Genomic DNA, 24780 nt, shown 5'->3' with positions numbered 1-24780 from the left:
CCAGAAAAGACAAGTAGGGCTTCTACAGTATCTTACTATGCTCATGGACTGTGACTGCAATGGGGTATCTCGGGGCACGTGCGTGATGGGAGGAGTCTAGTAAACATCATGTTACTCATCTAATTGTGTATTAATGACACAAAGATACACAGATAGATAGGTAGACAGATAAAAGAATGCATGAATGAATGGATGCATGGAAGGATGAATACATACATACATACATACATTCAAACATACATACATAAAGAATGCAGCAGCCCAGTTCAAGAAAGACATCTGCACCCCTAAATGTATGGCAGCACGATTCTCAATAACCAATCTACAATTATATAACAACATTAAGGATACTGGACTGCCCAGATCATCCAGTCGCCCCCGCAGACCCCATTACACTCACTGTTCACCAGCAGAGTAACATGCTACAGAATCACTGCTTGAATTCTCTGAACTATACTGCCTTCCCCATAGAATTCCCCCCCACATTATGTGAGCTCATCGTAATGCCCCCTTAGCAGCCTGCTCCCGTCCTTCACAACCAGCCTCCCTAGTCCATTAAACTTTGCTACGTTGGTGATGGGGGGAGTGTACTCAACATGATGTTATCCACATAATTGTAGACTGATGACAAATAAATAAAAGAATAAATAGATGAATGAATGAATGAATGAGAGAATGCCGCCGCCAGTTTAAAAGCGACACGTGCATCCCTATGATTACCACAGCACTATTCTCAAAAGCCAAGCTCAGTGTCCACCAGTAGATGAACATTGGAATATTATTCCGTCATATGAAAACAAATCCTACCATTGGCAGAAACATGGATGGTGTGAGAGTGCATCATACTCAGTGCAGTAAGGCAGGCAGGTGGAGAAACACAAATATCAAATGATTTCACTCGCCTGTGCAGGAGAACCAAGAGACCTCCGAGGAAGAAAAACGGCACCAGAAGAGTGCACTAACAGTTACCAAAGGGAAAGGGATGGAGGTGCACAGGTGGGAACGGAGCAGTAAGTCAGGGGGAGCGGGGGACAATGTGCACATTACCTTTGGCATGCATAAAGTGGAAGGGGGGCATGGGGAGGGACGTACAATGCAGAGAAGACAACAAGGGATTCTACAGCATCTTACTATGCTCATGGACCGTGACTGCAATGAGGTATCTGGGGGCATTTCGTTGCGGGGTCAGTTTAGTCAACCACATGTGACTCACGTCGATGTAGACTAATGATAAATAAATAAATAAATAAATAACAGATATCTAAGTGAGTAATTGACTAACTAAATACATTCACACATCCATACATACAAAAATAACCACTAGAATACAGCAGCCCAGTTTAAAAAAGACCTCTGAACCCGTATGATTATCAAGCACTATCCATAACGGCAAAGGTAAGTGTCTATCAGAGGATGAACAGTGGAATATTATTCTGCCATATGAAGAAACCAATCCTACCATGTGCAACAACATGGAGGGAGGTAGCGGGTATCACGCTCAGCGAAATAAGCCACGCAGAGAAAGACAAGTGTCAACTGATTTCGCTCACCTGGGGACTACCGGAAATAAGAAAGGGAGTGATAGAACAGGACAGTAGCACCCGCAGCGAACCCAAGAATGGACTCACGGTTACCAAAGGGAATGGGACTGAGGAGGACGGGTTAGGAGGGAGGGGAGAGAGGGAAAATGGGGCAGTACGAGTGGCACACAGGCTGCGGCCCGGCGGCGTGCTTAGGTAAGTCCGTATAACATAGCGATGATCAGCAGCACTTCTACGGCATATTCCTGGGCTGTTGGACAGCCACTCTTACGGGCTACGTGGTGGGGACTTGACAGTGGGGGTAGTCTAGGAACCATAATGTTGTTCATGTAACTGTGAAGTAGTGTCAACAAAATTAAAAGGAACACACAGTACCTTGGCTCTGGATTCCATTTACCCTGATGCTGTCAAGTTGGTCAGTGTCCACCTCACCGGAATCACACCTGCTCCTCTCAGCATACACATTATGTCTCTAGGACAGAGGAACCACTGTGACATCGTGGAATCTCCAGGCAACAGTGATGCGCTCACAAACTTCACCCACGGGGAGGGGCACTGCCCAGCCGTGGAGAGCTGCATCATCTTACCAAACATTAGAGTTACTTACCTACATATATATATATATATGTATATGTATAATGATATCACTCATCATTACAGTCTCAGAACAAACAAAAAACTGAAGAACAAAACAGCAGCAGTCTCAGAAAACCCATGAATGGACTAAAAGTTAACAGAGGGAAAGAGACTGAGGTGAATGGGTGGGCATGGAGGGATTAGGGAGGGGGGAAGTAAGGACACATTAGAATAAGAATATATAATGTGGGAGCGGGGGTCACAGGCAGGGCTGCAAAACCCAGAAAAGACAAGTAGGGCTTCTACAGTATCTTACTATGCTCATGGACTGTGACTGCAATGGGGTATCTCGGGGCACGTGCGTGATGGGAGGAGTCTAGTAAACATCATGTTACTCATCTAATTGTGTATTAATGACACAAAGATACACAGATAGATAGGTAGACAGATAAAAGAATGCATGAATGAATGGATGCATGGAAGGATGAATACATACATACATACATACATTCAAACATACATACATAAAGAATGCAGCAGCCCAGTTCAAGAAAGACATCTGCACCCCTAAATGTATGGCAGCACGATTCTCAATAACCAATCTACAATTATATAACAACATTAAGGATACTGGACTGCCCAGATCATCCAGTCGCCCCCGCAGACCCCATTACACTCACTGTTCACCAGCAGAGTAACATGCTACAGAATCACTGCTTGAATTCTCTGAACTATACTGCCTTCCCCATAGAATTCCCCCCCACATTATGTGAGCTCATCGTAATGCCCCCTTAGCAGCCTGCTCCCGTCCTTCACAACCAGCCTCCCTAGTCCATTAAACTTTGCTACGTTGGTGATGGGGGGAGTGTACTCAACATGATGTTATCCACATAATTGTAGACTGATGACAAATAAATAAAAGAATAAATAGATGAATGAATGAATGAATGAGAGAATGCCGCCGCCAGTTTAAAAGCGACACGTGCATCCCTATGATTACCACAGCACTATTCTCAAAAGCCAAGCTCAGTGTCCACCAGTAGATGAACATTGGAATATTATTCCGTCATATGAAAACAAATCCTACCATTGGCAGAAACATGGATGGTGTGAGAGTGCATCATACTCAGTGCAGTAAGGCAGGCAGGTGGAGAAACACAAATATCAAATGATTTCACTCGCCTGTGCAGGAGAACCAAGAGACCTCCGAGGAAGAAAAACGGCACCAGAAGAGTGCACTAACAGTTACCAAAGGGAAAGGGATGGAGGTGCACAGGTGGGAACGGAGCAGTAAGTCAGGGGGAGCGGGGGACAATGTGCACATTACCTTTGGCATGCATAAAGTGGAAGGGGGGCATGGGGAGGGACGTACAATGCAGAGAAGACAACAAGGGATTCTACAGCATCTTACTATGCTCATGGACCGTGACTGCAATGAGGTATCTGGGGGCATTTCGTTGCGGGGTCAGTTTAGTCAACCACATGTGACTCACGTCGATGTAGACTAATGATAAATAAATAAATAAATAAATAACAGATATCTAAGTGAGTAATTGACTAACTAAATACATTCACACATCCATACATACAAAAATAACCACTAGAATACAGCAGCCCAGTTTAAAAAAGACCTCTGAACCCGTATGATTATCAAGCACTATCCATAACGGCAAAGGTAAGTGTCTATCAGAGGATGAACAGTGGAATATTATTCTGCCATATGAAGAAACCAATCCTACCATGTGCAACAACATGGAGGGAGGTAGCGGGTATCACGCTCAGCGAAATAAGCCACGCAGAGAAAGACAAGTGTCAACTGATTTCGCTCACCTGGGGACTACCGGAAATAAGAAAGGGAGTGATAGAACAGGACAGTAGCACCCGCAGCGAACCCAAGAATGGACTCACGGTTACCAAAGGGAATGGGACTGAGGAGGACGGGTTAGGAGGGAGGGGAGAGAGGGAAAATGGGGCAGTACGAGTGGCACACAGGCTGCGGCCCGGCGGCGTGCTTAGGTAAGTCCGTATAACATAGCGATGATCAGCAGCACTTCTACGGCATATTCCTGGGCTGTTGGACAGCCACTCTTACGGGCTACGTGGTGGGGACTTGACAGTGGGGGTAGTCTAGGAACCATAATGTTGTTCATGTAACTGTGAAGTAGTGTCAACAAAATTAAAAGGAACACACAGTACCTTGGCTCTGGATTCCATTTACCCTGATGCTGTCAAGTTGGTCAGTGTCCACCTCACCGGAATCACACCTGCTCCTCTCAGCATACACATTATGTCTCTAGGACAGAGGAACCACTGTGACATCGTGGAATCTCCAGGCAACAGTGATGCGCTCACAAACTTCACCCACGGGGAGGGGCACTGCCCAGCCGTGGAGAGCTGCATCATCTTACCAAACATTAGAGTTACTTACCTACATATATATATATATATGTATATGTATAATGATATCACTCATCATTACAGTCTCAGAACAAACAAAAAACTGAAGAACAAAACAGCAGCAGTCTCAGAAAACCCATGAATGGACTAAAAGTTAACAGAGGGAAAGAGACTGAGGTGAATGGGTGGGCATGGAGGGATTAGGGAGGGGGGAAGTAAGGACACATTAGAATAAGAATATATAATGTGGGAGCGGGGGTCACAGGCAGGGCTGCAAAACCCAGAAAAGACAAGTAGGGCTTCTACAGTATCTTACTATGCTCATGGACTGTGACTGCAATGGGGTATCTCGGGGCACGTGCGTGATGGGAGGAGTCTAGTAAACATCATGTTACTCATCTAATTGTGTATTAATGACACAAAGATACACAGATAGATAGGTAGACAGATAAAAGAATGCATGAATGAATGGATGCATGGAAGGATGAATACATACATACATACATACATTCAAACATACATACATAAAGAATGCAGCAGCCCAGTTCAAGAAAGACATCTGCACCCCTAAATGTATGGCAGCACGATTCTCAATAACCAATCTACAATTATATAACAACATTAAGGATACTGGACTGCCCAGATCATCCAGTCGCCCCCGCAGACCCCATTACACTCACTGTTCACCAGCAGAGTAACATGCTACAGAATCACTGCTTGAATTCTCTGAACTATACTGCCTTCCCCATAGAATTCCCCCCCACATTATGTGAGCTCATCGTAATGCCCCCTTAGCAGCCTGCTCCCGTCCTTCACAACCAGCCTCCCTAGTCCATTAAACTTTGCTACGTTGGTGATGGGGGGAGTGTACTCAACATGATGTTATCCACATAATTGTAGACTGATGACAAATAAATAAAAGAATAAATAGATGAATGAATGAATGAATGAGAGAATGCCGCCGCCAGTTTAAAAGCGACACGTGCATCCCTATGATTACCACAGCACTATTCTCAAAAGCCAAGCTCAGTGTCCACCAGTAGATGAACATTGGAATATTATTCCGTCATATGAAAACAAATCCTACCATTGGCAGAAACATGGATGGTGTGAGAGTGCATCATACTCAGTGCAGTAAGGCAGGCAGGTGGAGAAACACAAATATCAAATGATTTCACTCGCCTGTGCAGGAGAACCAAGAGACCTCCGAGGAAGAAAAACGGCACCAGAAGAGTGCACTAACAGTTACCAAAGGGAAAGGGATGGAGGTGCACAGGTGGGAACGGAGCAGTAAGTCAGGGGGAGCGGGGGACAATGTGCACATTACCTTTGGCATGCATAAAGTGGAAGGGGGGCATGGGGAGGGACGTACAATGCAGAGAAGACAACAAGGGATTCTACAGCATCTTACTATGCTCATGGACCGTGACTGCAATGAGGTATCTGGGGGCATTTCGTTGCGGGGTCAGTTTAGTCAACCACATGTGACTCACGTCGATGTAGACTAATGATAAATAAATAAATAAATAAATAACAGATATCTAAGTGAGTAATTGACTAACTAAATACATTCACACATCCATACATACAAAAATAACCACTAGAATACAGCAGCCCAGTTTAAAAAAGACCTCTGAACCCGTATGATTATCAAGCACTATCCATAACGGCAAAGGTAAGTGTCTATCAGAGGATGAACAGTGGAATATTATTCTGCCATATGAAGAAACCAATCCTACCATGTGCAACAACATGGAGGGAGGTAGCGGGTATCACGCTCAGCGAAATAAGCCACGCAGAGAAAGACAAGTGTCAACTGATTTCGCTCACCTGGGGACTACCGGAAATAAGAAAGGGAGTGATAGAACAGGACAGTAGCACCCGCAGCGAACCCAAGAATGGACTCACGGTTACCAAAGGGAATGGGACTGAGGAGGACGGGTTAGGAGGGAGGGGAGAGAGGGAAAATGGGGCAGTACGAGTGGCACACAGGCTGCGGCCCGGCGGCGTGCTTAGGTAAGTCCGTATAACATAGCGATGATCAGCAGCACTTCTACGGCATATTCCTGGGCTGTTGGACAGCCACTCTTACGGGCTACGTGGTGGGGACTTGACAGTGGGGGTAGTCTAGGAACCATAATGTTGTTCATGTAACTGTGAAGTAGTGTCAACAAAATTAAAAGGAACACACAGTACCTTGGCTCTGGATTCCATTTACCCTGATGCTGTCAAGTTGGTCAGTGTCCACCTCACCGGAATCACACCTGCTCCTCTCAGCATACACATTATGTCTCTAGGACAGAGGAACCACTGTGACATCGTGGAATCTCCAGGCAACAGTGATGCGCTCACAAACTTCACCCACGGGGAGGGGCACTGCCCAGCCGTGGAGAGCTGCATCATCTTACCAAACATTAGAGTTACTTACCTACATATATATATATATATGTATATGTATAATGATATCACTCATCATTACAGTCTCAGAACAAACAAAAAACTGAAGAACAAAACAGCAGCAGTCTCAGAAAACCCATGAATGGACTAAAAGTTAACAGAGGGAAAGAGACTGAGGTGAATGGGTGGGCATGGAGGGATTAGGGAGGGGGGAAGTAAGGACACATTAGAATAAGAATATATAATGTGGGAGCGGGGGTCACAGGCAGGGCTGCAAAACCCAGAAAAGACAAGTAGGGCTTCTACAGTATCTTACTATGCTCATGGACTGTGACTGCAATGGGGTATCTCGGGGCACGTGCGTGATGGGAGGAGTCTAGTAAACATCATGTTACTCATCTAATTGTGTATTAATGACACAAAGATACACAGATAGATAGGTAGACAGATAAAAGAATGCATGAATGAATGGATGCATGGAAGGATGAATACATACATACATACATACATTCAAACATACATACATAAAGAATGCAGCAGCCCAGTTCAAGAAAGACATCTGCACCCCTAAATGTATGGCAGCACGATTCTCAATAACCAATCTACAATTATATAACAACATTAAGGATACTGGACTGCCCAGATCATCCAGTCGCCCCCGCAGACCCCATTACACTCACTGTTCACCAGCAGAGTAACATGCTACAGAATCACTGCTTGAATTCTCTGAACTATACTGCCTTCCCCATAGAATTCCCCCCCACATTATGTGAGCTCATCGTAATGCCCCCTTAGCAGCCTGCTCCCGTCCTTCACAACCAGCCTCCCTAGTCCATTAAACTTTGCTACGTTGGTGATGGGGGGAGTGTACTCAACATGATGTTATCCACATAATTGTAGACTGATGACAAATAAATAAAAGAATAAATAGATGAATGAATGAATGAATGAGAGAATGCCGCCGCCAGTTTAAAAGCGACACGTGCATCCCTATGATTACCACAGCACTATTCTCAAAAGCCAAGCTCAGTGTCCACCAGTAGATGAACATTGGAATATTATTCCGTCATATGAAAACAAATCCTACCATTGGCAGAAACATGGATGGTGTGAGAGTGCATCATACTCAGTGCAGTAAGGCAGGCAGGTGGAGAAACACAAATATCAAATGATTTCACTCGCCTGTGCAGGAGAACCAAGAGACCTCCGAGGAAGAAAAACGGCACCAGAAGAGTGCACTAACAGTTACCAAAGGGAAAGGGATGGAGGTGCACAGGTGGGAACGGAGCAGTAAGTCAGGGGGAGCGGGGGACAATGTGCACATTACCTTTGGCATGCATAAAGTGGAAGGGGGGCATGGGGAGGGACGTACAATGCAGAGAAGACAACAAGGGATTCTACAGCATCTTACTATGCTCATGGACCGTGACTGCAATGAGGTATCTGGGGGCATTTCGTTGCGGGGTCAGTTTAGTCAACCACATGTGACTCACGTCGATGTAGACTAATGATAAATAAATAAATAAATAAATAACAGATATCTAAGTGAGTAATTGACTAACTAAATACATTCACACATCCATACATACAAAAATAACCACTAGAATACAGCAGCCCAGTTTAAAAAAGACCTCTGAACCCGTATGATTATCAAGCACTATCCATAACGGCAAAGGTAAGTGTCTATCAGAGGATGAACAGTGGAATATTATTCTGCCATATGAAGAAACCAATCCTACCATGTGCAACAACATGGAGGGAGGTAGCGGGTATCACGCTCAGCGAAATAAGCCACGCAGAGAAAGACAAGTGTCAACTGATTTCGCTCACCTGGGGACTACCGGAAATAAGAAAGGGAGTGATAGAACAGGACAGTAGCACCCGCAGCGAACCCAAGAATGGACTCACGGTTACCAAAGGGAATGGGACTGAGGAGGACGGGTTAGGAGGGAGGGGAGAGAGGGAAAATGGGGCAGTACGAGTGGCACACAGGCTGCGGCCCGGCGGCGTGCTTAGGTAAGTCCGTATAACATAGCGATGATCAGCAGCACTTCTACGGCATATTCCTGGGCTGTTGGACAGCCACTCTTACGGGCTACGTGGTGGGGACTTGACAGTGGGGGTAGTCTAGGAACCATAATGTTGTTCATGTAACTGTGAAGTAGTGTCAACAAAATTAAAAGGAACACACAGTACCTTGGCTCTGGATTCCATTTACCCTGATGCTGTCAAGTTGGTCAGTGTCCACCTCACCGGAATCACACCTGCTCCTCTCAGCATACACATTATGTCTCTAGGACAGAGGAACCACTGTGACATCGTGGAATCTCCAGGCAACAGTGATGCGCTCACAAACTTCACCCACGGGGAGGGGCACTGCCCAGCCGTGGAGAGCTGCATCATCTTACCAAACATTAGAGTTACTTACCTACATATATATATATATATGTATATGTATAATGATATCACTCATCATTACAGTCTCAGAACAAACAAAAAACTGAAGAACAAAACAGCAGCAGTCTCAGAAAACCCATGAATGGACTAAAAGTTAACAGAGGGAAAGAGACTGAGGTGAATGGGTGGGCATGGAGGGATTAGGGAGGGGGGAAGTAAGGACACATTAGAATAAGAATATATAATGTGGGAGCGGGGGTCACAGGCAGGGCTGCAAAACCCAGAAAAGACAAGTAGGGCTTCTACAGTATCTTACTATGCTCATGGACTGTGACTGCAATGGGGTATCTCGGGGCACGTGCGTGATGGGAGGAGTCTAGTAAACATCATGTTACTCATCTAATTGTGTATTAATGACACAAAGATACACAGATAGATAGGTAGACAGATAAAAGAATGCATGAATGAATGGATGCATGGAAGGATGAATACATACATACATACATACATTCAAACATACATACATAAAGAATGCAGCAGCCCAGTTCAAGAAAGACATCTGCACCCCTAAATGTATGGCAGCACGATTCTCAATAACCAATCTACAATTATATAACAACATTAAGGATACTGGACTGCCCAGATCATCCAGTCGCCCCCGCAGACCCCATTACACTCACTGTTCACCAGCAGAGTAACATGCTACAGAATCACTGCTTGAATTCTCTGAACTATACTGCCTTCCCCATAGAATTCCCCCCCACATTATGTGAGCTCATCGTAATGCCCCCTTAGCAGCCTGCTCCCGTCCTTCACAACCAGCCTCCCTAGTCCATTAAACTTTGCTACGTTGGTGATGGGGGGAGTGTACTCAACATGATGTTATCCACATAATTGTAGACTGATGACAAATAAATAAAAGAATAAATAGATGAATGAATGAATGAATGAGAGAATGCCGCCGCCAGTTTAAAAGCGACACGTGCATCCCTATGATTACCACAGCACTATTCTCAAAAGCCAAGCTCAGTGTCCACCAGTAGATGAACATTGGAATATTATTCCGTCATATGAAAACAAATCCTACCATTGGCAGAAACATGGATGGTGTGAGAGTGCATCATACTCAGTGCAGTAAGGCAGGCAGGTGGAGAAACACAAATATCAAATGATTTCACTCGCCTGTGCAGGAGAACCAAGAGACCTCCGAGGAAGAAAAACGGCACCAGAAGAGTGCACTAACAGTTACCAAAGGGAAAGGGATGGAGGTGCACAGGTGGGAACGGAGCAGTAAGTCAGGGGGAGCGGGGGACAATGTGCACATTACCTTTGGCATGCATAAAGTGGAAGGGGGGCATGGGGAGGGACGTACAATGCAGAGAAGACAACAAGGGATTCTACAGCATCTTACTATGCTCATGGACCGTGACTGCAATGAGGTATCTGGGGGCATTTCGTTGCGGGGTCAGTTTAGTCAACCACATGTGACTCACGTCGATGTAGACTAATGATAAATAAATAAATAAATAAATAACAGATATCTAAGTGAGTAATTGACTAACTAAATACATTCACACATCCATACATACAAAAATAACCACTAGAATACAGCAGCCCAGTTTAAAAAAGACCTCTGAACCCGTATGATTATCAAGCACTATCCATAACGGCAAAGGTAAGTGTCTATCAGAGGATGAACAGTGGAATATTATTCTGCCATATGAAGAAACCAATCCTACCATGTGCAACAACATGGAGGGAGGTAGCGGGTATCACGCTCAGCGAAATAAGCCACGCAGAGAAAGACAAGTGTCAACTGATTTCGCTCACCTGGGGACTACCGGAAATAAGAAAGGGAGTGATAGAACAGGACAGTAGCACCCGCAGCGAACCCAAGAATGGACTCACGGTTACCAAAGGGAATGGGACTGAGGAGGACGGGTTAGGAGGGAGGGGAGAGAGGGAAAATGGGGCAGTACGAGTGGCACACAGGCTGCGGCCCGGCGGCGTGCTTAGGTAAGTCCGTATAACATAGCGATGATCAGCAGCACTTCTACGGCATATTCCTGGGCTGTTGGACAGCCACTCTTACGGGCTACGTGGTGGGGACTTGACAGTGGGGGTAGTCTAGGAACCATAATGTTGTTCATGTAACTGTGAAGTAGTGTCAACAAAATTAAAAGGAACACACAGTACCTTGGCTCTGGATTCCATTTACCCTGATGCTGTCAAGTTGGTCAGTGTCCACCTCACCGGAATCACACCTGCTCCTCTCAGCATACACATTATGTCTCTAGGACAGAGGAACCACTGTGACATCGTGGAATCTCCAGGCAACAGTGATGCGCTCACAAACTTCACCCACGGGGAGGGGCACTGCCCAGCCGTGGAGAGCTGCATCATCTTACCAAACATTAGAGTTACTTACCTACATATATATATATATATGTATATGTATAATGATATCACTCATCATTACAGTCTCAGAACAAACAAAAAACTGAAGAACAAAACAGCAGCAGTCTCAGAAAACCCATGAATGGACTAAAAGTTAACAGAGGGAAAGAGACTGAGGTGAATGGGTGGGCATGGAGGGATTAGGGAGGGGGGAAGTAAGGACACATTAGAATAAGAATATATAATGTGGGAGCGGGGGTCACAGGCAGGGCTGCAAAACCCAGAAAAGACAAGTAGGGCTTCTACAGTATCTTACTATGCTCATGGACTGTGACTGCAATGGGGTATCTCGGGGCACGTGCGTGATGGGAGGAGTCTAGTAAACATCATGTTACTCATCTAATTGTGTATTAATGACACAAAGATACACAGATAGATAGGTAGACAGATAAAAGAATGCATGAATGAATGGATGCATGGAAGGATGAATACATACATACATACATACATTCAAACATACATACATAAAGAATGCAGCAGCCCAGTTCAAGAAAGACATCTGCACCCCTAAATGTATGGCAGCACGATTCTCAATAACCAATCTACAATTATATAACAACATTAAGGATACTGGACTGCCCAGATCATCCAGTCGCCCCCGCAGACCCCATTACACTCACTGTTCACCAGCAGAGTAACATGCTACAGAATCACTGCTTGAATTCTCTGAACTATACTGCCTTCCCCATAGAATTCCCCCCCACATTATGTGAGCTCATCGTAATGCCCCCTTAGCAGCCTGCTCCCGTCCTTCACAACCAGCCTCCCTAGTCCATTAAACTTTGCTACGTTGGTGATGGGGGGAGTGTACTCAACATGATGTTATCCACATAATTGTAGACTGATGACAAATAAATAAAAGAATAAATAGATGAATGAATGAATGAATGAGAGAATGCCGCCGCCAGTTTAAAAGCGACACGTGCATCCCTATGATTACCACAGCACTATTCTCAAAAGCCAAGCTCAGTGTCCACCAGTAGATGAACATTGGAATATTATTCCGTCATATGAAAACAAATCCTACCATTGGCAGAAACATGGATGGTGTGAGAGTGCATCATACTCAGTGCAGTAAGGCAGGCAGGTGGAGAAACACAAATATCAAATGATTTCACTCGCCTGTGCAGGAGAACCAAGAGACCTCCGAGGAAGAAAAACGGCACCAGAAGAGTGCACTAACAGTTACCAAAGGGAAAGGGATGGAGGTGCACAGGTGGGAACGGAGCAGTAAGTCAGGGGGAGCGGGGGACAATGTGCACATTACCTTTGGCATGCATAAAGTGGAAGGGGGGCATGGGGAGGGACGTACAATGCAGAGAAGACAACAAGGGATTCTACAGCATCTTACTATGCTCATGGACCGTGACTGCAATGAGGTATCTGGGGGCATTTCGTTGCGGGGTCAGTTTAGTCAACCACATGTGACTCACGTCGATGTAGACTAATGATAAATAAATAAATAAATAAATAACAGATATCTAAGTGAGTAATTGACTAACTAAATACATTCACACATCCATACATACAAAAATAACCACTAGAATACAGCAGCCCAGTTTAAAAAAGACCTCTGAACCCGTATGATTATCAAGCACTATCCATAACGGCAAAGGTAAGTGTCTATCAGAGGATGAACAGTGGAATATTATTCTGCCATATGAAGAAACCAATCCTACCATGTGCAACAACATGGAGGGAGGTAGCGGGTATCACGCTCAGCGAAATAAGCCACGCAGAGAAAGACAAGTGTCAACTGATTTCGCTCACCTGGGGACTACCGGAAATAAGAAAGGGAGTGATAGAACAGGACAGTAGCACCCGCAGCGAACCCAAGAATGGACTCACGGTTACCAAAGGGAATGGGACTGAGGAGGACGGGTTAGGAGGGAGGGGAGAGAGGGAAAATGGGGCAGTACGAGTGGCACACAGGCTGCGGCCCGGCGGCGTGCTTAGGTAAGTCCGTATAACATAGCGATGATCAGCAGCACTTCTACGGCATATTCCTGGGCTGTTGGACAGCCACTCTTACGGGCTACGTGGTGGGGACTTGACAGTGGGGGTAGTCTAGGAACCATAATGTTGTTCATGTAACTGTGAAGTAGTGTCAACAAAATTAAAAGGAACACACAGTACCTTGGCTCTGGATTCCATTTACCCTGATGCTGTCAAGTTGGTCAGTGTCCACCTCACCGGAATCACACCTGCTCCTCTCAGCATACACATTATGTCTCTAGGACAGAGGAACCACTGTGACATCGTGGAATCTCCAGGCAACAGTGATGCGCTCACAAACTTCACCCACGGGGAGGGGCACTGCCCAGCCGTGGAGAGCTGCATCATCTTACCAAACATTAGAGTTACTTACCTACATATATATATATATATGTATATGTATAATGATATCACTCATCTTTACAGTCTCAGAACAAACAAAAAACTGAAGAACAAAACAGCAGCAGTCTCAGAAAACCCATGAATGGACTAAAAGTTAACAGAGGGAAAGAGACTGAGGTGAATGGGTGGGCATGGAGGGATTAGGGAGGGGGGAAGTAAGGACACATTAGAATAAGAATATATAATGTGGGAGCGGGGGTCACAGGCAGGGCTGCAAAACCCAGAAAAGACAAGTAGGGCTTCTACAGTATCTTACTATGCTCATGGACTGTGACTGCAATGGGGTATCTCGGGGCACGTGCGTGATGGGAGGAGTCTAGTAAACATCATGTTACTCATCTAATTGTGTATTAATGACACAAAGATACACAGATAGATAGGTAGACAGATAAAAGAATGCATGAATGAATGGATGCATGGAAGGATGAATACATACATACATACATACATTCAAACATACATACATAAAGAATGCAGCAGCCCAGTTCAAGAAAGACATCTGCACCCCTAAATGTATGGCAGCACGATTCTCAATAACCAATCTACAATTATATAACAACATTAAGGATACTGGACTGCCCAGATCATCCAGTCGCCCCCGCAGACCCCATTACACTCACTGTTCACCAGCAGAGTAACATGCTACAGAATCACTGCTTGAATTCTCTGAACTATACTGCCTTCCCCATAGAATTCCCCCCCACATTATGTGAGCTCATCGTAATGCCCCCTTAGCAGCCTGCTCCCGTCCTTCACAACCAGCCTCCCTAGTCCATTAAACTTTGCTACGTTGGTGATGGGGGGAGTGTACTCAACATGATGTTATCCACATAATTGTAGACTGATGACAAATAAATAAAAGAATAAATAGATGAATGAATGAATGAATGAGAGAATGCCGCCGCCAGTTTAAAAGCGACACGTGCATCCCTATGATTACCACAGCACTATTCTCAAAAGCCAAGCTCAGTGTCCACCAGTAGATGAACATTGGAATATTATTCCGTCATATGAAAACAAATCCTACCATTGGCAGAAACATGGATGGTGTGAGAGTGCATCATACTCAGTGCAGTAAGGCAGGCAGGTGGAGAAACACAAATATCAAATGATTTCACTCGCCTGTGCAGGAGAACCAAGAGACCTCCGAGGAAGAAAAACGGCACCAGAAGAGTGCACTAACAGTTACCAAAGGGAAAGGGATGGAGGTGCACAGGTGGGAACGGAGCAGTAAGTCAGGGGGAGCGGGGGACAATGTGCACATTACCTTTGGCATGCATAAAGTGGAAGGGGGGCATGGGGAGGGACGTACAATGCAGAGAAGACAACAAGGGATTCTACAGCATCTTACTATGCTCATGGACCGTGACTGCAATGAGGTATCTGGGGGCATTTCGTTGCGGGGTCAGTTTAGTCAACCACATGTGACTCACGTCGATGTAGACTAATGATAAATAAATAAATAAATAAATAACAGATATCTAAGTGAGTAATTGACTAACTAAATACATTCACACATCCATACATACAAAAATAACCACTAGAATACAGCAGCCCAGTTTAAAAAAGACCTCTGAACCCGTATGATTATCAAGCACTATCCATAACGGCAAAGGTAAGTGTCTATCAGAGGATGAACAGTGGAATATTATTCTGCCATATGAAGAAACCAATCCTACCATGTGCAACAACATGGAGGGAGGTAGCGGGTATCACGCTCAGCGAAATAAGCCACGCAGAGAAAGACAAGTGTCAACTGATTTCGCTCACCTGGGGACTACCGGAAATAAGAAAGGGAGTGATAGAACAGGACAGTAGCACCCGCAGCGAACCCAAGAATGGACTCACGGTTACCAAAGGGAATGGGACTGAGGAGGACGGGTTAGGAGGGAGGGGAGAGAGGGAAAATGGGGCAGTACGAGTGGCACACAGGCTGCGGCCCGGCGGCGTGCTTAGGTAAGTCCGTATAACATAGCGATGATCAGCAGCACTTCTACGGCATATTCCTGGGCTGTTGGACAGCCACTCTTACGGGCTACGTGGTGGGGACTTGACAGTGGGGGTAGTCTAGGAACCATAATGTTGTTCATGTAACTGTGAAGTAGTGTCAACAAAATTAAAAGGAACACACAGTACCTTGGCTCTGGATTCCATTTACCCTGATGCTGTCAAGTTGGTCAGTGTCCACCTCACCGGAATCACACCTGCTCCTCTCAGCATACACATTATGTCTCTAGGACAGAGGAACCACTGTGACATCGTGGAATCTCCAGGCAACAGTGATGCGCTCACAAACTTCACCCACGGGGAGGGGCACTGCCCAGCCGTGGAGAGCTGCATCATCTTACCAAACATTAGAGTTACTTACCTACATATATATATATATATGTATATGTATAATGATATCACTCATCATTACAGTCTCAGAACAAACAAAAAACTGAAGAACAAAACAGCAGCAGTCTCAGAAAACCCATGAATGGACTAAAAGTTAACAGAGGGAAAGAGACTGAGGTGAATGGGTGGGCATGGAGGGATTAGGGAGGGGGGAAGTAAGGACACATTAGAATAAGAATATATAATGTGGGAGCGGGGGTCACAGGCAGGGCTGCAAAACCCAGAAAAGACAAGTAGGGCTTCTACAGTATCTTACTATGCTCATGGACTGTGACTGCAATGGGGTATCTCGGGGCACGTGCGTGATGGGAGGAGTCTAGTAAACATCATGTTACTCATCTAATTGTGTATTAATGACACAAAGATACACAGATAGATAGGTAGACAGATAAAAGAATGCATGAATGAATGGATGCATGGAAGGATGAATACATACATACATACATACATTCAAACATACATACATAAAGAATGCAGCAGCCCAGTTCAAGAAAGACATCTGCACCCCTAAATGTATGGCAGCACGATTCTCAATAACCAATCTACAATTATATAACAACATTAAGGATACTGGACTGCCCAGATCATCCAGTCGCCCCCGCAGACCCCATTACACTCACTGTTCACCAGCAGAGTAACATGCTACAGAATCACTGCTTGAATTCTCTGAACTATACTGCCTTCCCCATAGAATTCCCCCCCACATTATGTGAGCTCATCGTAATGCCCCCTTAGCAGCCTGCTCCCGTCCTTCACAACCAGCCTCCCTAGTCCATTAAACTTTGCTACGTTGGTGATGGGGGGAGTGTACTCAACATGATGTTATCCACATAATTGTAGACTGATGACAAATAAATAAAAGAATAAATAGATGAATGAATGAATGAATGAGAGAATGCCGCCGCCAGTTTAAAAGCGACACGTGCATCCCTATGATTACCACAGCACTATTCTCAAAAGCCAAGCTCAGTGTCCACCAGTAGATGAACATTGGAATATTATTCCGTCCTATGAAAACAAATCCTACCATTGGCAGAAACATGGATGGTGTGAGAGTGCATCATACTCAGTGCAGTAAGGCAGGCAGGTGGAGAAACACAAATATCAAATGATTTCACTCGCCTGTGCAGGAGAACCAAGAGACCTCCGAGGAAGAAAAACGGCACCAGAAGAGTGCACTAACAGTTACCAAAGGGAAAGGGATGGAGGTGCACAGGTGGGAACGGAGCAGTAAGTCAGGGGGAGCGGGGGACAATGTGCACATTACCTTTGGCATGCATAAAGTGGAAGGGGGGCATGGGGAGGGACGTACAATGCAGAGAAGACAACAAGGGATTCTACAGCATCTTACTATGCTCATGGACCGTGACTGCAATGAGGTATCTGGGGGCATTTCGTTGCGGGGTCAGTTTAGTCAACCACATGTGACTCACGTCGATGTAGACTAATGATAAATAAATAAATAAATAAATAACAGATATCTAAGTGAGTAATTGACTAACTAAATACATTCACACATCCATACATACAAAAATAACCACTAGAATACAGCAGCCCAGTTTAAAAAAGACCTCTGAACCCGTATGATTATCAAGCACTATCCATAACGGCAAAGGTAAGTGTCTATCAGAGGATGAACAGTGGAATATTATTCTGCCATATGAAGAAACCAATCCTACCATGTGCAACAACATGGAGGGAGGTAGCGGGTATCACGCTCAGCGAAATAAGCCACGCAGAGAAAGACAAGTGTCAACTGATTTCGCTCACCTGGGGACTACCGGAAATAAGAAAGGGAGTGATAGAACAGGACAGTAGCACCCGCAGCGAACCCAAGAATGGACTCACGGTTACCAAAGGGAATGGGACTGAGGAGGACGGGTTAGGAGGGAGGGGAGAGAGGGAAAATGGGGCAGTACGAGTGGCACACAGGCTGCGGCCCGGCGGCGTGCTTAGGTAAGTCCGTATAACATAGCGATGATCAGCAGCACTTCTACGGCATATTCCTGGGCTGTTGGACAGCCACTCTTACGGGCTACGTGGTGGGGACTTGACAGTGGGGGTAGTCTAGGAACCATAATGTTGTTCATGTAACTGTGAAGTAGTGTCAACAAAATTAAAAGGAACACACAGTACCTTGGCTCTGGATTCCATTTACCCTGATGCTGTCAAGTTGGTCAGTGTCCACCTCACCGGAATCACACCTGCTCCTCTCAGCATACACATTATGTCTCTAGGACAGAGGAACCACTGTGACATCGTGGAATCTCCAGGCAACAGTGATGCGCTCACAAACTTCACCCACGGGGAGGGGCACTGCCCAGCCGTGGAGAGCTGCATCATCTTACCAAACATTAGAGTTACTTACCTACATATATATATATATATGTATATGTATAATGATATCACTCATCATTACAGTCTCAGAACAAACAAAAAACTGAAGAACAAAACAGCAGCAGTCTCAGAAAACCCATGAATGGACTAAAAGTTAACAGAGGGAAAGAGACTGAGGTGAATGGGTGGGCATGGAGGGATTAGGGAGGGGGGAAGTAAGGACACATTAGAATAAGAATATATAATGTGGGAGCGGGGGTCACAGGCAGGGCTGCAAAACCCAGAAAAGACAAGTAGGGCTTCTACAGTATCTTACTATGCTCATGGACTGTGACTGCAATGGGGTATCTCGGGGCACGTGCGTGATGGGAGGAGTCTAGTAAACATCATGTTACTCATCTAATTGTGTATTAATGACACAAAGATACACAGATAGATAGGTAGACAGATAAAAGAATGCATGAATGAATGGATGCATGGAAGGATGAATACATACATACATACATACATTCAAACATACATACATAAAGAATGCAGCAGCCCAGTTCAAGAAAGACATCTGCACCCCTAAATGTATGGCAGCACGATTCTCAATAACCAATCTACAATTATATAACAACATTAAGGATACTGGACTGCCCAGATCATCCAGTCGCCCCCGCAGACCCCATTACACTCACTGTTCACCAGCAGAGTAACATGCTACAGAATCACTGCTTGAATTCTCTGAACTATACTGCCTTCCCCATAGAATTCCCCCCCACATTATGTGAGCTCATCGTAATGCCCCCTTAGCAGCCTGCTCCCGTCCTTCACAACCAGCCTCCCTAGTCCATTAAACTTTGCTACGTTGGTGATGGGGGGAGTGTACTCAACATGATGTTATCCACATAATTGTAGACTGATGACAAATAAATAAAAGAATAAATAGATGAATGAATGAATGAATGAGAGAATGCCGCCGCCAGTTTAAAAGCGACACGTGCATCCCTATGATTACCACAGCACTATTCTCAAAAGCCAAGCTCAGTGTCCACCAGTAGATGAACATTGGAATATTATTCCGTCCTATGAAAACAAATCCTACCATTGGCAGAAACATGGATGGTGTGAGAGTGCATCATACTCAGTGCAGTAAGGCAGGCAGGTGGAGAAACACAAATATCAAATGATTTCACTCGCCTGTGCAGGAGAACCAAGAGACCTCCGAGGAAGAAAAACGGCACCAGAAGAGTGCACTAACAGTTACCAAAGGGAAAGGGATGGAGGTGCACAGGTGGGAACGGAGCAGTAAGTCAGGGGGAGCGGGGGACAATGTGCACATTACCTTTGGCATGCATAAAGTGGAAGGGGGGCATGGGGAGGGACGTACAATGCAGAGAAGACAACAAGGGATTCTACAGCATCTTACTATGCTCATGGACCGTGACTGCAATGAGGTATCTGGGGGCATTTCGTTGCGGGGTCAGTTTAGTCAACCACATGTGACTCACGTCGATGTAGACTAATGATAAATAAATAAATAAATAAATAACAGATATCTAAGTGAGTAATTGACTAACTAAATACATTCACACATCCATACATACAAAAATAACCACTAGAATACAGCAGCCCAGTTTAAAAAAGACCTCTGAACCCGTATGATTATCAAGCACTATCCATAACGGCAAAGGTAAGTGTCTATCAGAGGATGAACAGTGGAATATTATTCTGCCATATGAAGAAACCAATCCTACCATGTGCAACAACATGGAGGGAGGTAGCGGGTATCACGCTCAGCGAAATAAGCCACGCAGAGAAAGACAAGTGTCAACTGATTTCGCTCACCTGGGGACTACCGGAAATAAGAAAGGGAGTGATAGAACAGGACAGTAGCACCCGCAGCGAACCCAAGAATGGACTCACGGTTACCAAAGGGAATGGGACTGAGGAGGACGGGTTAGGAGGGAGGGGAGAGAGGGAAAATGGGGCAGTACGAGTGGCACACAGGCTGCGGCCCGGCGGCGTGCTTAGGTAAGTCCGTATAACATAGCGATGATCAGCAGCACTTCTACGGCATATTCCTGGGCTGTTGGACAGCCACTCTTACGGGCTACGTGGTGGGGACTTGACAGTGGGGGTAGTCTAGGAACCATAATGTTGTTCATGTAACTGTGAAGTAGTGTCAACAAAATTAAAAGGAACACACAGTACCTTGGCTCTGGATTCCATTTACCCTGATGCTGTCAAGTTGGTCAGTGTCCACCTCACCGGAATCACACCTGCTCCTCTCAGCATACACATTATGTCTCTAGGACAGAGGAACCACTGTGACATCGTGGAATCTCCAGGCAACAGTGATGCGCTCACAAACTTCACCCACGGGGAGGGGCACTGCCCAGCCGTGGAGAGCTGCATCATCTTACCAAACATTAGAGTTACTTACCTACATATATATATATATATGTATATGTATAATGATATCACTCATCATTACAGTCTCAGAACAAACAAAAAACTGAAGAACAAAACAGCAGCAGTCTCAGAAAACCCATGAATGGACTAAAAGTTAACAGAGGGAAAGAGACTGAGGTGAATGGGTGGGCATGGAGGGATTAGGGAGGGGGGAAGTAAGGACACATTAGAATAAGAATATATAATGTGGGAGCGGGGGTCACAGGCAGGGCTGCAAAACCCAGAAAAGACAAGTAGGGCTTCTACAGTATCTTACTATGCTCATGGACTGTGACTGCAATGGGGTATCTCGGGGCACGTGCGTGATGGGAGGAGTCTAGTAAACATCATGTTACTCATCTAATTGTGTATTAATGACACAAAGATACACAGATAGATAGGTAGACAGATAAAAGAATGCATGAATGAATGGATGCATGGAAGGATGAATACATACATACATACATACATTCAAACATACATACATAAAGAATGCAGCAGCCCAGTTCAAGAAAGACATCTGCACCCCTAAATGTATGGCAGCACGATTCTCAATAACCAATCTACAATTATATAACAACATTAAGGATACTGGACTGCCCAGATCATCCAGTCGCCCCCGCAGACCCCATTACACTCACTGTTCACCAGCAGAGTAACATGCTACAGAATCACTGCTTGAATTCTCTGAACTATACTGCCTTCCCCATAGAATTCCCCCCCACATTATGTGAGCTCATCGTAATGCCCCCTTAGCAGCCTGCTCCCGTCCTTCACAACCAGCCTCCCTAGTCCATTAAACTTTGCTACGTTGGTGATGGGGGGAGTGTACTCAACATGATGTTATCCACATAATTGTAGACTGATGACAAATAAATAAAAGAATAAATAGATGAATGAATGAATGAATGAGAGAATGCCGCCGCCAGTTTAAAAGCGACACGTGCATCCCTATGATTACCACAGCACTATTCTCAAAAGCCAAGCTCAGTGTCCACCAGTAGATGAACATTGGAATATTATTCCGTCATATGAAAACAAATCCTACCATTGGCAGAAACATGGATGGTGTGAGAGTGCATCATACTCAGTGCAGTAAGGCAGGCAGGTGGAGAAACACAAATATCAAATGATTTCACTCGCCTGTGCAGGAGAACCAAGAGACCTCCGAGGAAGAAAAACGGCACCAGAAGAGTGCACTAACAGTTACCAAAGGGAAAGGGATGGAGGTGCACAGGTGGGAACGGAGCAGTAAGTCAGGGGGAGCGGGGGACAATGTGCACATTACCTTTGGCATGCATAAAGTGGAAGGGGGGCATGGGGAGGGACGTACAATGCAGAGAAGACAACAAGGGATTCTACAGCATCTTACTATGCTCATGGACCGTGACTGCAATGAGGTATCTGGGGGCATTTCGTTGCGGGGTCAGTTTAGTCAACCACATGTGACTCACGTCGATGTAGACTAATGATAAATAAATAAATAAATAAATAACAGATATCTAAGTGAGTAATTGACTAACTAAATACATTCACACATCCATACATACAAAAATAACCACTAGAATACAGCAGCCCAGTTTAAAAAAGACCTCTGAACCCGTATGATTATCAAGCACTATCCATAACGGCAAAGGTAAGTGTCTATCAGAGGATGAACAGTGGAATATTATTCTGCCATATGAAGAAACCAATCCTACCATGTGCAACAACATGGAGGGAGGTAGCGGGTATCACGCTCAGCGAAATAAGCCACGCAGAGAAAGACAAGTGTCAACTGATTTCGCTCACCTGGGGACTACCGGAAATAAGAAAGGGAGTGATAGAACAGGACAGTAGCACCCGCAGCGAACCCAAGAATGGACTCACGGTTACCAAAGGGAATGGGACTGAGGAGGACGGGTTAGGAGGGAGGGGAGAGAGGGAAAATGGGGCAGTACGAGTGGCACACAGGCTGCGGCCCGGCGGCGTGCTTAGGTAAGTCCGTATAACATAGCGATGATCAGCAGCACTTCTACGGCATATTCCTGGGCTGTTGGACAGCCACTCTTACGGGCTACGTGGTGGGGACTTGACAGTGGGGGTAGTCTAGGAACCATAATGTTGTTCATGTAACTGTGAAGTAGTGTCAACAAAATTAAAAGGAACACACAGTACCTTGGCTCTGGATTCCATTTACCCTGATGCTGTCAAGTTGGTCAGTGTCCACCTCACCGGAATCACACCTGCTCCTCTCAGCATACACATTATGTCTCTAGGACAGAGGAACCACTGTGACATCGTGGAATCTCCAGGCAACAGTGATGCGCTCACAAACTTCACCCACGGGGAGGGGCACTGCCCAGCCGTGGAGAGCTGCATCATCTTACCAAACATTAGAGTTACTTACCTACATATATATATATATATGTATATGTATAATGATATCACTCATCTTTACAGTCTCAGAACAAACAAAAAACTGAAGAACAAAACAGCAGCAGTCTCAGAAAACCCATGAATGGACTAAAAGTTAACAGAGGGAAAGAGACTGAGGTGAATGGGTGGGCATGGAGGGATTAGGGAGGGGGGAAGTAAGGACACATTAGAATAAGAATATATAATGTGGGAGCGGGGGTCACAGGCAGGGCTGCAAAACCCAGAAAAGACAAGTAGGGCTTCTACAGTATCTTACTATGCTCATGGACTGTGACTGCAATGGGGTATCTCGGGGCACGTGCGTGATGGGAGGAGTCTAGTAAACATCATGTTACTCATCTAATTGTGTATTAATGACACAAAGATACACAGATAGATAGGTAGACAGATAAAAGAATGCATGAATGAATGGATGCATGGAAGGATGAATACATACATACATACATACATTCAAACATACATACATAAAGAATGCAGCAGCCCAGTTCAAGAAAGACATCTGCACCCCTAAATGTATGGCAGCACGATTCTCAATAACCAATCTACAATTATATAACAACATTAAGGATACTGGACTGCCCAGATCATCCAGTCGCCCCCGCAGACCCCATTACACTCACTGTTCACCAGCAGAGTAACATGCTACAGAATCACTGCTTGAATTCTCTGAACTATACTGCCTTCCCCATAGAATTCCCCCCCACATTATGTGAGCTCATCGTAATGCCCCCTTAGCAGCCTGCTCCCGTCCTTCACAACCAGCCTCCCTAGTCCATTAAACTTTGCTACGTTGGTGATGGGGGGAGTGTACTCAACATGATGTTATCCACATAATTGTAGACTGATGACAAATAAATAAAAGAATAAATAGATGAATGAATGAATGAATGAGAGAATGCCGCCGCCAGTTTAAAAGCGACACGTGCATCCCTATGATTACCACAGCACTATTCTCAAAAGCCAAGCTCAGTGTCCACCAGTAGATGAACATTGGAATATTATTCCGTCATATGAAAACAAATCCTACCAT

Source organism: Manis pentadactyla, chromosome 6, assembly GCF_030020395.1.
Source record: "Manis pentadactyla isolate mManPen7 chromosome 6, mManPen7.hap1, whole genome shotgun sequence".
Classification (NCBI taxonomy): domain Eukaryota; kingdom Metazoa; phylum Chordata; class Mammalia; order Pholidota; family Manidae; genus Manis; species Manis pentadactyla.
Note: the sequence above shows the minus strand (reverse complement) of the source record.